The sequence below is a fragment of the Salvelinus namaycush genome, chromosome 31, assembly GCF_016432855.1.
Source record: "Salvelinus namaycush isolate Seneca chromosome 31, SaNama_1.0, whole genome shotgun sequence".
In the NCBI taxonomy this organism is placed as follows: domain Eukaryota; kingdom Metazoa; phylum Chordata; class Actinopteri; order Salmoniformes; family Salmonidae; genus Salvelinus; species Salvelinus namaycush.
In genome coordinates this window covers 42839802-42857002 of record NC_052337.1, presented here as the reverse complement: position 1 = coordinate 42857002, position 17201 = coordinate 42839802, and positions in this window count along the sequence as shown.

Here is a 17201-nt window from a genome sequence, read left to right as displayed (position 1 = left end):
CCTAGATGCAGTTGCACCCCTAAGAACTAAAAATATTTGTCATAAGAAACTAGCTCCCTGGTATACAGAAAATACTCGAGCTCTGAAGCAAGCTTCCAGAAAATTGGAACGGAAATGGCGCCACACCAAACTGAAAGTCTTCCGACTAGCTTGAAAAGACAGTACCGTGCAGAATCGAAGAGCCCTCACTGCTGCTCGATCATTGTGTTTTTCCAATTTAATTGAGGAAAATAAGAACAATCCAAAAATTATTTTTGATACTTTCGCAAAGCTATCTAAAAAGCAGCATTCCCCAAGAGAGGAAGGCTTTCACTTCAGCAGTAATAAATTCATGAACTTCTTTGAGGAAAAGATCATGATCATTAGAAAGCAAATTACGGACTCCTCTTTAAATCTGCGTATTCCTCCAAAGCTCAGTTGTCCTGAGTCTGCACAACTTTGCCAGGACCTAGGATCAAGAGAGACACTCAAGTGTTTTAGTACTATATCTCTTGACACAATGATGAAAATAATCATGGCCTCTAAACCTTCAAGCTGCATACTGGACCCTATTCCAACTAAACTACTGAAAGAGCTGCTTCCTGTGCTTGGCCCTCCTATGTTGAACATAATAAACGGTTCTCTATCCACCGGATGTGTACCAAACTCACTAAAAGTGGCAGTAATAAAGCCTCTCTTGAAAAAGCCAAACCTTGACCCAGAAAATATAAAAAACTATCGGCCTATATCGAATCTTCCATTCCTCTCAAAAATGTTAGAAAAAGCTGTTACGCAGCAACTCACTGCCTTCCTGAAGACAAACAATGTATACGAAATGCTTCAGTCTGGTTTTAGACCCCATCATAGCACTGAGACTGCACTTGTGAAGGTGGTAGATGACATTTTAATGGCGTCAGACCGAGGCTCTGCATCTGTCCTCGTGCTCCTAGACCTTAGTGCTGCCTTTGATACCATCGATCACCACATTCTTTTGGAGAGATTGGAAACCCAAATTGGTCTACACGCACAAGTTCTGGCCTGATTTAGATCTTATCTGTCGGAAAGATATCAGTTTGTCTCTGTGAATGGTTTGTCCTCTGACAAATCAACTGTACATTTCGGTGTTCCTCAAGGTTCCGTTTTAGGACCACTATTGTTTTCACTATATATTTTACCTCTTGGGGATGTCATTCGAAAACATAATGTTAACTTTCACTGCTATGCGGATGACACACAGCTGTACATTTCAATGAACATGGTGAAGCCCCAAAATTTCCCTCGCTAGAAGCCTGTGTTTCAGACATAAGGAAGTGGATGGCTGCAAACTTTCTACTTTTAAACTCGTACAAAACAGAGATGCTTGTTCTAGGTCCCAAGAAACAAAGAGATCTGCTGTTGAATCTGACAATTAATCTTGATGGTTGTAAAGTCGTCTCAAATAAAACTGTGAAGGACCTCGGCGTTACTCTGGACCCTGATCTCTCTTTTGACGAACATATCAAGACTGTTTCAAGGACAGCTTTTTTCCATCTACGTAACGTTGCAAAAATCTGAAACTTTCTGTCCAAAAATGATGCAGAAAAATGAATCCATGCTTTTGTTACTTCTAGGTTAGACTACTGCAATCCTCTACTTTCCGGCTACCCGGATAAAGCACTAAATAAACTTAAATTAGTGCTAAATATGGCTGCTAGAATCCTGACTAGAACCAAAAAATTTGATCATATTACTCCAGTGCTAGCCTCCCTACACTGGCTTCCTGTTAAGGCAAGGGCTGATTTCAAGGTTTTACTGCTAACCTACAAAGCATTACATGGGCTTGCTCCTACCTATCTTTCCGATTTGGTCCTCCCGTACATACCCACACGTACGCTACGGTCACAAGACGCAGGCCTCCTAATTGTCCCTAGAATTTCTAAGCAAACAGCTGGAGGCAGGGCTTTCTCCTATAGAGCTCCATTTTAATGGAATGGTCTGCCTACCCATGTGAGTATTTACTGAAGACTCATCTCTTCTGTAGGTCATATGATTGAGTGTAGTCTGGCCCAGGAGTGTGAAGGTGAACGGAAAGGCTCTGGAGCAACGAACCGCACTTGCTGTCTCTGCCTGGCCGGTTCCCCTCCACTGGGATTCTCTGCCTCTAACCCTATTACAGGGGCTGAGTCACTGGCTTACTGGTGCTCTTCCATGCCTAGGAAGGGTGCGTCACTTGAGTGGGTTGAGTCGCTGACGTGATCTTCCTGTTTGGGTTGGCGCCCCCCCTTGGGTTGTGCCGTGGTGGAGATCTTTGTGGGCTATACTCGGCCTTGTCTCAGGATGGTAAGTTGGTGGTTGAAGATATCTCTCTAGTGGTGTGGGGGCTGTGCTTTGGCAAAGTGGGTGGGGTTATATCCTGCCTGTTTGGCCCTGTCCGGGGGTATCATCGGATGGAGCCACAGTGTCTCCTGACCCCTCCTGTCTCAGCCTCCAGTATTTATGCTGCAGTAGTTTATGTGTCGGGGGGCTAGGGTCAGTCTGTTATATCTGGAGTACTTCTCCTGTCTTATCCGGTGTCCTGTGTGAATTTAAGTATGCTCTCTCTAATTCTCTCTTTCTTTCTTTCTCTCTCTCGCAGGACCTGAGCCCTAGGACCATGCTTCAGGACTACCTGGCATGATGACTCCTTGCTGTCCCCAGTCCACCTGGCTGTGCTGCTGCTCCAGTTTCAACTGTTCTGCCTGCGGCTATGGAACCCTGACCTGTTCACCGGACGTGCTACCTGTCCCAGACCTGCTGTTTTCATTTCTCTGGAGACAGCAGGAGCGGTAGAGATACTCTCAATGATCGGCTATTAAAAGCCAACTGACATTTACTCCTGAGGTTCTGACTTGTTGCACCCTCGACAACTACTGTGATTATTATTATTTGACCATGCTGGTCATTTATGAACATTTGAACATCTTGGCCATGTTCTGTTATAATCTCCACCGGCACAGCCAGAAGAGGACTGGCCACCCCTCATAGCCTGGTTCCTCTCTAGGTTTCTTCCTAGGTTTTGTCCTTTCTAGGGAGTTTTTCCTAGCCACCGTGCTTCTACACCTGCATTGCTTGCTGTTTGGGGTTTTAGGCTGGGTTTCTGTACAACACTTTGAGATATCAGCTGTTGTAAGAAGGGCTATATAAATGCATTTGATTTGATTTGATTTGACCATTTTTAGGGCCTTCCTCTGACACCGCCTGGTATAGAGGTCCTGGATGGCAGGGAGCTCGGCCTCAGTGATGTACTAGGCCATAGGCACTACCCTCTGCAGCACCTTGCGGTCTAAATGCCAAGCAGTTGCCATACCAAGTGGTGATGCAGCCAGTCAAGATGCTCTAAATAGTGCAACTTTATAACGTTTTGGAGATCTCAGGGCCCATGCCAAATCTTTTCAGCCTTCTGAGGGGGAAGAGGCTTTGTCGTGCCTTCTTCACGACTGTGTTGGTGTGTTTGGGCTATGATAGATCATTAGTTATGTGGACAGCAAGGAACTTGTAGCTCTCGAACAATAGCCCCTCCGTTTCCTGTAGTCCACGATCAGCTCCTTTATCTTGCTGACGTTGAGGAAGAGGTTGTTGTCCTGGCACTACACTACCATGTCTCTGATCTCCCTATAGACCGTCTCATTGTTGCAGTGGTGAAAAAAGTACACAATTGACATCGTTGAGTAAAGATACCTTTAATAGAAATTACTCAAGTAAAAATGAAAGTCACCCAGTAAAATACTACTTGAGTAAAAGTCTTAAAGTATTTGGTTTTAAATTTACTTAAGTATCAAAAGTAAATGTAATTGCTAAAACATACTTTAGTATCAAAAGTTAAAGTAAAAGTATAAATCAAATTCCTTTTATTCAAATTCCTTATATTAAGCAAACCAGACGGCACCATGTCTCCGACATTATTTACAAACAAAGCGTGTGTGTTTAGGGAGTCCGCCAGATCAGAGGCAGTAGGGATGACCAGGGATCTTCTCTTGATAAGTTTGTGAATTGAACCATTTTCCTGTCCTGCTAAGCATTCAAAATGTAACGAGCACTTTTGTAAAAGTAAAAGTTGTCAAAAATATAAATAGTAATGTACAGATACCCCAAAAAACTGAGTAGTACTTCAAAGTATTTTTACTTAAGTACTCTAGACCACTGCATCGTCATCGGTGATCAGGCCTACCACCGCCATGTTGGCAGCAAACTGAATGATGGTGTTGGAGTCATGGGCGGCCAAGAAGTCGTGGGTGAACAGGGAGTACAGGAGGGGACTTAGCATGCACCCCTGAGGAGCCCCCGTGTTGATGTTGTGATGTTGCCTACCTTCACCACCTGGGGGCTTCCCGTCAGGAAGTTCAGGATCCAGATGCAGAGGGAGGTGTTCAGTCCCAGGGTCCTTAGCTTAGTGATGAGCTTTGAGGGCACTATGGTGTTGAACGCTGAGCTGCAGTCAATGAACAACATTCTCAGTTAATAGTTCATTTTGTCCAACTGGCAAAGGGCAGTGTGGAGTGCAATAGAAATTGTGTCATCTGTGGATCTGTTCGAGTGTTATGCAAATTGGAGTGGGTCCAGGGTGTCTGGGATGATGGTCTTGTGAGCCATTACCAGCCTTTCAAAGCACTTCATGGCTACAGATGTGAGTGTTACGGGGAGATAGTCATTTAGACAGGTTACCTTGGGGATCACGTGACCCTTGAACGAGATGGCCACGTGAACTGAGAGCGCCGCACATGTCATTTCCAATTCTTAATCTTACCTCCACTTCAAGTTAAACCTCATTAGCTTTAGTCAAAAAAGTCATGGCGGCTACAACAGGCGACATTTACATGTGACTTTTTTACCGGGATTCAACCAATAGTCGTGGAAAAAGCCTCCAAGAAACAGCTAGCTTCAGAAAAAGCTAGTGCCATTAGCCAGAGGCCCAACAACTGCCAACCTCGTCCTCTGTCGAAGACATCCTTTCTGAGCTGAGATCCCAACGTACAGAACTCAACATCAAACTAGACAGCATTAATTCTCAGCTCAGTGCGATAGGGGGCAAGGTGACAACCCTGGAAAATTCCTTGCCTGACATCAACAACAAGATAACCATCAGCGCGGGGTGCCTGGATGAGGCAGAGCGCCGAATCCTATTCATGGAAAACTCACAGGCAGACCCCATGGAAACAATAGCATCTGCTAAAAAGAAAATAGAGCATCTGGAAGAGAAAACAGAGGACCTGGCAGATAGGGGGTGAAGGAATAACAGTGCTCTATTAAACCAGGCCGTTAAAGAAGAGAGAAACATGCCAATGATCCGCTACCTGCAAGACAAACTCCCAGAGTGGCTCCACCTGTCCACTGACAGGCCCATAGAACTCGAGAGAGCTCACCGAGCACTGAGGCCCCCACCAGCAGCCAAGACAACCACCGCGCCAAATCACCATACGTTTCCAGAGATTCACCGACAAGGAGTCCTACAGGCGACGAAAATCAACACCATTACAGTGGGAAACGCCAAACTCACTTTACACCAGGACCTGTCAGCTGGAATACGCCGAAAGTGCCGAGAGTTTGACGAGGTGAAGAAACACTTAACTGACCGCGGCATCATCATGGCATTCAAATATCCAAACGAGCCCAGGATTCTTCACCAAGGAGCCCTGCGACACTTCAAAACTCCCGAAGAGACAAAACGTTTTTTGAAGGACAATCCTGGCCACTGAGAAATGGACCAATGACTAAAAGCAATTGCTGTTATTACTAATAGAGGTAAGACAACATACGACCGCCATCCAATGACCCACCAGCCCCGCTAAATGTCATTATAGCCACCTATTTTTATTTATTTTATTTTAGCTGAGAGAAGCCTAGCCTAGACCTATTAATGTTTTAGCCTACTTTCATTTCCTCTTTTATGTCAAGTGAGAAAATTAACCATTTACAGCCTGTTATCTTGTATGTAGAACATATAGGCTAATTGGCAGACAAGGTGATCGGATACTGTCAATTTATATTAGGCCTATAATTTTCACATAGGCCTTCACCATTGATAGCCTGTCGATTACGACACATCTACAGACCTAACAAGAGGCTCAATGTGTCCATTTTATGCCTATGGTTATGACCGCCTTATCCTGTTGATATTTTGTTTTAATAATAACAAACAACTTATCCTATAGATCCGTCTTAGGGATTTGCTGCCTCATTTCTGTTTTATTTAGTCCAAACGATTAGGCCTATGTCCTTTGGGGGATGTATTTGTAGGCTGGGCTATTGATTTTATTTACTTAATTTCTCCCTCTCTTTTTTTACTGTGGTCTGGAAGGGGGCTACGTTGTCACTTACTTAATGCTGGTTCGGAGAGGATGAGACATTTTTTTCTCTCTCTCTTGGGAGAGAAATGTTCACATTTTTCGGAACACAGAATTGTGACTGAGCGTGGGGTTAACAAATTCAACCGGATATGTCGAGTTGTTTGGGAACTCGGCTGGGGTGTTTAGAGATTGTTATGTTACGTATACTGTTTCTTTTTCTTTTATGTGATCGCAGCTGTAACTATTATCCACCTTTACCCAGAGATGACTTGCACTAGAGTTCGATTACTGTTCGATGACGTTGACTAGTACATTAAATCTACTGACATGGAACTGCCATGGGCTAGGTCATGCAATAAAACGGAAAAAGATACTATGTGTTCTCAAAAAGGAAAAAGCAGACATTGCTCTATTACAAGAGACGCACCTCTATGATGCCGAACATGCTAAACTCTGCAGAGCTTGGGTGGGACAGGTGTATTTCTCATCTTTCAAATCAAACAGTAGAGGCACAGCCAAACTTATCTATAAGCATGTTCCATTCATAATTGACAAAAACATATCTGATCCGGAGGGGAGATTTATTCTGATAACTGGGTCACTGTTGTGACTTTACTTTCATTAATCTGATGACTGTTATTTATTTAATCCACTTACTATGTTTAATTGTTACTCGATTAAATTAATAATGTAACAGTTAACTCATTAGGATTTGGGGCACCACGGAAGTAGTTGTTTAACGAGTTACCATCTCCTGAATTAAACTCTAGATGATATATAAGTTATACATCGATAACAGTCACTTATTAATCATTACCTCATATCAGTCTCGTAATCTGAACGGTCGCAACCTTCTTGGATCCGCAAACAACCCAGCCTTGAGCATTATTCAGTACTACTCAAATTGGTTTAATTATTTATTTACTAGCTAACTAAATAATGACACAGAATACACATACACACTTACATGAGACAAAGGTCCCTAGTGGACTGACAAGATATGACGGCTTGTTACACATATGGAAAGGGGGTGGGGAAAAGAGAGAGATAGAGAAAAAGGGACACTTATCGTTGAGACATTCACATTAATCATATACCTTGCACACGAGCCGCCGCCCGTTTGGAATAAGAAGTAATGAATGTATCATCCGAACGGCACTTGTTGAATGCCGTTCGCCGTTTCTCTGTTGAAACGAGCCCTCCCTCTGAAGAGTGTTGGTTTGGTGAGCCTTTCCTGTGGGCCACCTGTACATGCTCTGATTGTCCACCAAAAGTCACCAAAATGTCCTTCTTCTTAGTTGTTCAGTCACCAGTGGTGTCTTTGTTCAGAACTTGTTCTTAGCTCGTGTGGACAGTCAGAGTTTGAACCACTTTACACGCATAGCTGCAGCCTGGCAATGTTTGGGTCTAGTCTGGTGAGTTGATCTTTTTCACCTCGTGTTGAGGTTACATTCTAACCATTTCAAACATGTGGACCACAGTCTCACGTCTTTCTGGTCTGATGGTAATTTCTCTTCCAAGCCTTTATGCAATCTGCGTAAAATGGGCGTTCATCATCCTGACACGATCTCTGAGCTCCCTCGGGCCATGGCTACTTACTGGTGCAAAGTATCATCAAAACTATGATCTCGTTAGAAAACTAAAATCACATTCCTATCTTTAACAAAAATACTTTCTGAATTTTTCATGTATCCTATACAGCATATTGGATGTAAACTTGACAGATAACGTGTGTATACTTTTCAAGTTACATTACATGATTGATACAATTTTTATAATTTTTTTTATGACATCACAAAATAGACATTTATTTTCCATAGACCATCTCTCATCATTCCTCACATTCGGATGTTAGAAATATTGTTCCAGTGTTCACTTTTTGGACGTTAGAGTTTTGGGCGGGCAAAAGTATTTGGAGACAAAGGGACATTCCTTTATTTGATACTAAAGAGCAAGAGAGAGAGTCTCAGCTGCATAAAATTTACGACCGGGTGTGAGGTGTCAAAAAGCAGCGCAGCCCCCCCCCTTTCCTCTTCCGTGGGTGAGAGAGGGCCTGGTTATTTGTCAATAATTGCCAAGCTGATCTGAGCCCTTGGATCCTCACATGTAGTCATGACACTATATGGGCAACCAATTACTATCTTAAATATACAGTACCTGTCAAAAGTTTGGACACACCTACTCATTCTAGGGTTTTTATTAATTTTTACTATTTTCTACATTGTAGAATAATAGTGAAGACATCAAAACTTTGAAAGAATATATTTAATATTTTAGATTTGTCAAAGTAGCCACCCGTTGCCTTGATGACAGCGTTGCACACTCTTGGCATCCTCTCAACCAGCTTCACCTGGAATGCTTTCCAACAGTCTTGAAGGAGTTCCCACATATGCTGAGCACTTGTTGGCTGCTTTTCCTTCACTCTGCGGTCCATCTCATCCCAAACCATCTCAATTGGTTTGAGGTCAGGTGATTTGTGGAGGCCAGGTCATCTGATGCACCACTCCATCACTTTCCTGCTTGTTTAAATAGCCCTTACACAGCCTGGAGGTGTGTTGGGTCATTGTCCTGTTGAAAAACAAATGATAGTCCCACGAAGCGCAAACCAGATGGGATGGCGTATTGCTGCAGAATGATATGGTAGCCATGCTGGTTAAGTGCGCCTTGCCTTCTAAATAAATCAGAGACAATTTCACCAGCAAAGGTTCCCACACATCACACCTCCTCCTCCATGGTCACGGTTGGAACCACACATGCGGAGATCATCCGTTCACCAACTCTGCGTCTAACAAGACACAGCGGTTGCAACCAAAAATCTCAAATTTGGACTCATCAGAGCAAAGGACAGATTTCCACCGGTCTAATGTCCATTGCTTGGCCCAAGCAAGTCTCTTCTTCTTATTGGTGTCCTTTAGTAGTGGTTTCTTTGCGACCATGAAAGCCTGATTCACGCAGTTTTCTCTGAACAGTTGATGTTGAGATGCGTCTGTTACTTGAACTCTGTGAAGCATTTATTTGGGCTGCAATTTCTGAGGCTGGTATATCTAATGAACTAATCCTCTGCAGCAGAGGTAACTCTGTGTCTTCCTTTCCAGTGGTGGTCCTCATGAGAGCCAGTTTCATCATAGCGCTTGATGGTTTATGCTACTGCTCTTGAAGAAACTTTCAAAGTTCTTGAAATATTCTGTATTGACTGACCTTTGTGTTTTAAAGTAATGATTTCTCTTTGCTTATTTGAGCTGTTCTTGCCATAATATGGACTTGGTCTTTATAGGGCTATCTTCTGTATTCCACCCCTACCTTGTCACAACACAACTGACTGACTCAAACGCATTAAAAAGGAAAGAAATTCCACAAATGAACTTTGAACAAAGCACACCTGTTAATTGAAATGCATTCTAGGTGACTACCTCATGAAGCTGGTTGAGAGAATGCCAATAGTGTGCAAAGCTGTCATCAAGGCAAAGGGTGGCTACTTTGAAGAATCTCAATTATAAAATATATTTTGATTTGTTTAACTTTTTTGTTTACTACATGATTCCATATGTGTTATTTCATAGTTTTGATGTCTTCACTATTATTCTACAATGTAGAAAATAGTAAAACTAATGAAAAACCCTGGAATGAGTAGGTGTGTCCAAACTTTTGACTGGTATTGTATATGCCCCTAACAGAGATAGTCGGGCCTTCATGTCGAAAATGATAACCTTGTGTCAGGATTTGGCCAGGATTGTTCAGGTTTTGGTCACTAGATGCCCCCCATTGCACCTTTTTGAACCTTTTGTTTTTTCCTTGTTCTAATTATTATTTGCACCTGTGTGTCATTTCATTGTAGGTATTTAAACCCTGTGTGTTCCTCAGTTCTTTGCTCAGTGTTTGTATGTTAGCACCCAGCCCCAGCCTTGTTGTGAACATATATTTCTCTTGTTGGATTTTCCAGAGGTTCTCTGGTTTTGTTCTTGTTTATTTTTGATTAGTCTTTTGAGGTTTGTTTTTTCCCTGCTGTTCTTACCACTTTGTGGATTTTCTTTGTATTTTGGAGGATATCCATTTTTTCCTCTTGGCTTTATTTTTGTCATTGTGGATTTAGATTCTTTGCCTGAAGATCTTTTTCTTTTATTAAACCACCATCTCTAGTACTGCTGTGTCTGCCTCATCTTCTGGGTTCTGCCGACTATTAGTGACTGTTTCTCACACCGGGTCCTGACACCTTGTTCAATGAACATTGCGTTTCCTTTATAGTGCTTGCTGGAGATTTAAATTGTACCCTTAACTCAACTCTGGACATATCATCTCAAGTCCCCACCACAAACCCTTGATCAGCAAAGATGTTCAACTCTTTCACTAAAGAGATGGGACTGATAGATATCTGGAGAGAGACTAATAGCTCATCTATGGACTATACATACTACTCTAATGTCCATAACACCTACTCTCATATAGATCACATTTTTATCCCAAAGGTTTTTATAAATTCTGCCACTTGTACAATCGGACCCATAGCACTGTTGTTACGTTCGTCGTTAAATGAAGACCAAGGTGCAGCGTGGTAGGCGTACATTTTCTTTAATTTTAAATGTTCCACCAAAACAATACACAACTCAACAAACGTAAAGCTAGGGGTGCAACACATGCAACACACAAAGACAAGATCCCACAACTGAAGGTGGGAAAAAGGGCTGCCTAAGTATGATCCCCAATCAGAGACAACGATAGACAGCTGCCTCTGATTGGGAACCATACTCGGCCAACAAAGAAATATAAACAGATTTCCCACCCTAGTCGCACCCTGACCTACCAAATAGAGAATTTAAAGGATCTCTAAGGTCAGGGCGTGACAACTGTCAGATCACGCCTTTGTCCACCTCTGCTTTGACCTCTGTAAAACATCCAAACTAAACTTGGACTATACTCGGGAGATAAAAAAAAAAGTTTTCTTTGGTAAACAGAAATACCATGAGTATAGCAATAGGCCTAGCAGATTGCTTGCTTAACCATTAAAAAAAGAGCAGTCAGAGCATACAATCATGGCCATCCAAACAGCAGATGACAAGGTCACATATGATCGAAATAAGATACATTTGACCTTTCATGTTTTTTACTGCAAATGATATACTTCTGAGAGAAAACATACGGGTGCCGAACTCCATTCCTTTCTAGGGGGAATCTCGCTACCAAAGCTATCAGAGTCCGACTAAGAAGATCTCAACCCCTTCACTCCTGAGGAGTTCCTCGAGGCAATTATCTCAATGCCACCTAACAACAACAATGCCACCTAACAAGTCCCCAGGCCCAGATGGATTTCACAGAGAGTTCAAAGTACAAAGCTTTTTGTTCCCAGCTTAGCCCTATTATCATGCCAATGCTGGATGATTTTTGCAAAAACAGAGCTCAGACTATGCACACAGCTCGCATTACAGTGTTGCTCAAAAAAGACCCTCTATCCTGCTCGTCCTTCCGGCCCATAAGCTTGTTGGAATTTCGACTTTAAAATAATTACCAAATTGCTCACCAAAAGACTAAACCCTCTTCTTCCCGAAAATAAACAAAACGGACCAAACTGGTTTTATTAGAGACAGGTACTCTTCTGATAATATTCGCCGTCTTTTTGATATTTTTGATCACGTAAAGGCACAGAAGACCCCTGTCCCGCTGGCTTCACTGGATGCTGAGAAGATGTTCGACAGGATGGAGTGGAGCTTTCTGTTCTCAGTTCAATATGGGCCCAAACTTTATTAAATGGATTAGGTCCCTAAATTCTCACCCAAATGCCATGGTGACTACTAACAGTCTGAATTCTGACAGATTCCCTTTGGGACGTGGCACAAGACAAGGATGCTCGCTGTCCACCCTGCTCTATTTGTTGGGGGCGGAGCCTTTGGCGGAGTTGATGAGAGCAATCCAAATATTGTGGGTGTTTCTGTAGGTGGCCTTCAGCACAAAATGTCGCTCTACACGGATAAGGTCTTGCTCTACATATCCAACCCTGAGAAATCCCTCCCATTTTAGACACAATTGCTCAGTACGGCAAGTTTTCAGGATATAAGACACATTTTAACAAATCCATTGTTTGCCCTCTCCATCTTACATTCACCAGCTCTATGAAGACACTGTCCGTTCCAATGGAAGACACAGGTGTTTCAATACCTTGGGATCTTTGTAACACCAGATCGGAATTGCCTTTTCAAGGAAAATTATCTCCCTCTCCTGGATCGAATCAAGAATGATCTCCGAACCTGGATCTCCCTCCCAATTAGCTTAATCGGAAGAATCAATGTTATCTGTATGAACGTCCTCCCTAGGTTGAACTATTTATTTCAGATGCTCCCATGCTATCTCCCAGTTTCTTTTTTCAAAGAAACCAACCAAAGCATCACCAAATGTATATGGAGCAATAAAAAAAACTTAGGATCAAGTTCTCCACTCTATCGAGAACTGAATCTAAGGGGGGTCTTGCCCTTCCCTGGCTTCAATTATACTACTGGTGTGCCCAAATCCGCAATATGCTAACATGGATCACAAACAGACAAGACTCAATGTGGATTCAGATAGAAGCCCACTCCTGTGGTTCATTGCCCCCAAGCTCAATTATATTTATTAATAACTTTAGTGAAGTGGGCAACATAGCCAAAACGTTTGTGATTTACAACACCCTACTAGCGTGGAAGGACTGTAAGAAATACCTTGGCATTTCCTCCCCTCACTCGCCTATAGTATGCAACCCAGACTTGCCAAAAGCCCTGAGTCGTGCTAACTTTAATGTTTGGCATACACTAGGGATCAGGACCTTTTCAGACCTGTTTCATCAGAACACAACTACACTGAAATCCTTTCAAGACCTCTGAATTCAATGTGCCAAGATACATTTCTTGAAATATTTCTTCAAATTAGACATGTAATTTCCTCCTTCACTTCCAAGAGGAGGTTTAGAATTAATCTGAATGAAGTCGAGACCCTTCTTGCTCTACAGCACAATTCATTAAAGGCAAAATCTCCTACATCCATAGACTCCTTTCTGAGAGTGTGGGCTCCTTCTTTATTCCTTTGAAAATAATCTGGGAAAAGGACCTTAATCTGACTATCAGTGATCAGTTTTGGGTGGATGTTTGCGACAGGGTATACTGCTCCTCTACCAATGTAAAAATGAATCTAATTACACATTTTTGTACAAATTGTATTACACCGCAGTGAGACACCATAGAATGAATACAGACATTTCTCCTGATTGTAAAAGATGTACCTCTGAAAGTGGAAGTGTACACAATTTAACATATGTCCCTTTATTCTGCGACTGATTCCTCCCTCCTTATATTCAGGAAGTTCCCATGTCCCTATGTGCATGTATTTTGGAGTTGTAGAGAGATTATCAGATTTTGGCAATCTATACATACTGTTGCACAGAACATACTAGAGACCCTGTGTCTCTATCTTCTTAATGCCCAGCAGGACTTTGTTCTTGATCCAGACAGAGAAAATGTGTTTATGACTGTCACATACCTTGCTAAGAAATGTATTCTCCTACTGTGGGCTTCTAATTCTTCTCCTACATTTAACATTTGGATTGCCCAGGTTTGATAGACTCTGATCTCCACTACTCAACTATATTTCAAATTAGACAGGGTGAATGATGTGATTTGGGAAATGAGTGTCTATATATGTTGTGTTAAGGTGCTGTAAATTCTTTGCTCGTTGTCTCAGCTAAAGCTGGACGTAGCTAACATGATCACAGATAGTGCTGCTGCAAATTTGTTGTTAGATTTGTTTTATATTTTATTATATTATATTATTTATGGCTGCCACATCTGTGAATGTGGAATGTGTTTTCTTTGTTGATTTGAAAAACAAGAAAACTTACTAAAACTTTAAATTGAAAAAAAATACAGGTTAAAAAAATACAAAGATACAGGTGTGTGTGTGTGTGTATGTCTGTGTGGCTGTGTGCATGAGTGAGTGCATGTGTGCTAAAGTGTGGAGAATCAGAGCAGGTGGTCAGTCCAGTTCAAGTGTTCAGCAGTCTGATGGCTTGTAGATAGAAACTGTCTCTGACCCTGTTGGTATCAGACCTCATGCTCCGATACGTCTGCGCGGCGGTAAGGGAGTGAACAGCTCTCGGCTGGGGTGTATGGGGTCCTTGATGATGCAGCGGGCCTTCCTCAGGCACCGTTTTGAGTAGATATTCTGGATGGGTGGAAGCATGGTGATGTACTGGGCCATCTTCACCTGAATTTCTTCAGCCGCCTAAGAAAGTAGAGACACTGTTGCGCCCACTTGACAAGAGTGGTGGGGTTGTCATACTAGTGAACCTGCCCTGAAAATGTGCTAAAGATCAGGGTTTCACCAGAAAAGGTGGATGATGAACATATGGTTCCTGTTGCATATCTGTGGAACTCCCCACTGGTCCCGTAACCCTGAGAAAACATCAGAATCAAAATGCAGGTTTTTATCACGACAGGGGATGAGACCCAAATGCAGACACAGGAGGCAGATGGTTCGAGTCTGATATTGAATAATAGACAAGGGGCAGGCAAGAGGCAGGTCGAGGACAGGCAGAAGTTCGTTAACCAGGTCAGAGTCAGATGGGTGCAGGACGGCAGACAGGCTCGAGGTCAGGGCAGGCAGAATGGTATGGTAGACGGGCTCAGGGTCTTGGCAGGCAGAAAAGGTCGGAACCGGTAAGACTAGACAAACAGGGACGAGAAAAACGAGAGTACGGAAAAACAAGCTTGTAGGCTTGACGAGACAGGACGAACTGGCAACAGATAAATACTTGGGAAGATGGGCGACACCTGGAGGGGGGTGGAGACAAGCACAAAGACAGGTGAAACAGATCAGGGAGTGACAGGTTTTGCAACACCAAAATGTCAAGGGTCGTTTCATCATGTCCCTGGACTAAAGAGTGTGAAATGTTATGTCAGAAAAGTTTATATCTACCTCTGACATATTCTGTTTAACTAGAGCTGGAGGGAAAGTGAGTAGGATAGGTATTAGGTAACTGCAGCACATGAAACTGAATGGTCACAGCCCACTATATTTAGACATGGTGTATATCACTATATGGCTCTGGTCACAGCCCACCAAAGACCGCAAGATGGAGACACGGTGTCATTCGCACTTGCACTTGATGTTGATCCCAAATCAGTTGAAACAGGACACAGTCACATTATTCGTTTGGTTTTTTCATTTATTTTAACATGCAATGTTTCAGGTACTGAAATCTCCCTCTGATTTCACAGGTAATACTGATTCATCCAAATAGTATCAGAGTATTCTGCTTGGCCACGCTGACAGTGAAAGAGCAAACAGGAAACAAAGAGAATCAACAAGTCAGGCAGTTGGCTGGTCACATCTGAACACATACTGTATGTACAGCAGATCAAACTAAACCCTGCCTTGCAATGCCATTAGATAAGCGAAAGAAAACCTTTCACAAAGTGATATTTCAAATGAAATAAATGGAATACATATTATTCATGTACGTGGACATTTTTAGGTTGTCTCAAGAGTTCCCTCTTTCTGAACATTTATTTGTCCCTCTATAACAATATTTATTGAAATCTGATTACATATTGTTGTAAATGAGCAGTAAGTCCATCTAACGATGGTGCCACCTGTAGAAAATAATGATGGATGTGTGTACCATCTTTAATTTCATTTCAATTTCAATCGAACAATAGATTTGCAAAGAAAATGTCTAATACAGACATAAATATTCAAACATCAGTTTCATCATAGTTGCACAATTAACAAATAGGCAAATGTTTCCCGGCTTACATTAAACCATTCTCTGCTAACTTTGTTAACTATTCAGCAAATTTTTTAAATTCTACTGAAGCAAAAAATACTACATCCAGAGAAAAATACTACAACACAACCAATGATGGTAGTAAGTAAGTAATCGTAATAATAAATTGATCATAATCAATAATAAAGCATTTCAAAAGCGTTAAAACAGTAAAATGCTGCAGGCAGACTACAATACTTGGCGTGGCCACACAGTGGGCATGTGAAGAACACTTACAGCTCTGGGTGTGTTGTATCACAACTACAGAATCATTCCTCCTTCGCCATGACAACAAGAGGGACTAGCATGCATGACCTGGGGGTGTAGGGTTACACTGGCTGAATAGTGGGTACTAAGAACATCTGGCAGTGATGGGGTGGGAAGTGTGGTGCGATCAGATCCTTACACCAGTGCCTCATTAGACAGGCACTGGAACACACAGGGGATGCATTCTATCTACATAACTCCCAGTAATGTTCTTATTGTACCCAACCCCTTCCCACCAGGGTTATTATACACATATTGGTATTGAATAAAAACAAAGAAAATAAACATCATAGCAAAATGATAAATCACTCCTTGAACACATTTATGTGGTGAAAAGTTACATTAAACAAGATTGTTCATGTAAACACTTGCGCTCATCACCCATCATATTCAGTGCTGAAGATGCGGTCGGATCAGTAGCTTAGCTATAGAACTCCTCCCTGAGGGCTGCAGAGACTGGGCTCTAGTACTCCCTGCTGGAACAAACCTGAACTACAGGAGGCAGAGCAGCCTATAATCCCAACACTATACTAGCCTTCAGTTTGACCAGTTCTAAACCTTAAGAGACGCCGCTGCCATGTCTCCTTTGGGGCCAGACCTCCTATGTGTGCCCACCAAAGGGCCCTGTTGAGACAACGAGGAACTCAAGTGATTGATTGTACATAATATGGCACTAAGAAGACTTCTTGAGTCAAAGTCTTAAGGGAACAAAAAAGGGAACAAACAACAGAAATATATTAGGCGAGTAATGCTTACAGTAGGCTTATAAAGTATTGACCATCGACAGTCCTTGTGAGAGAGGGAATATACTGTATGCCTGTATGTCTGTAGGGCAGTCCTTAAGGGTCAGGAAACACTGGTCAAGTTGTGTC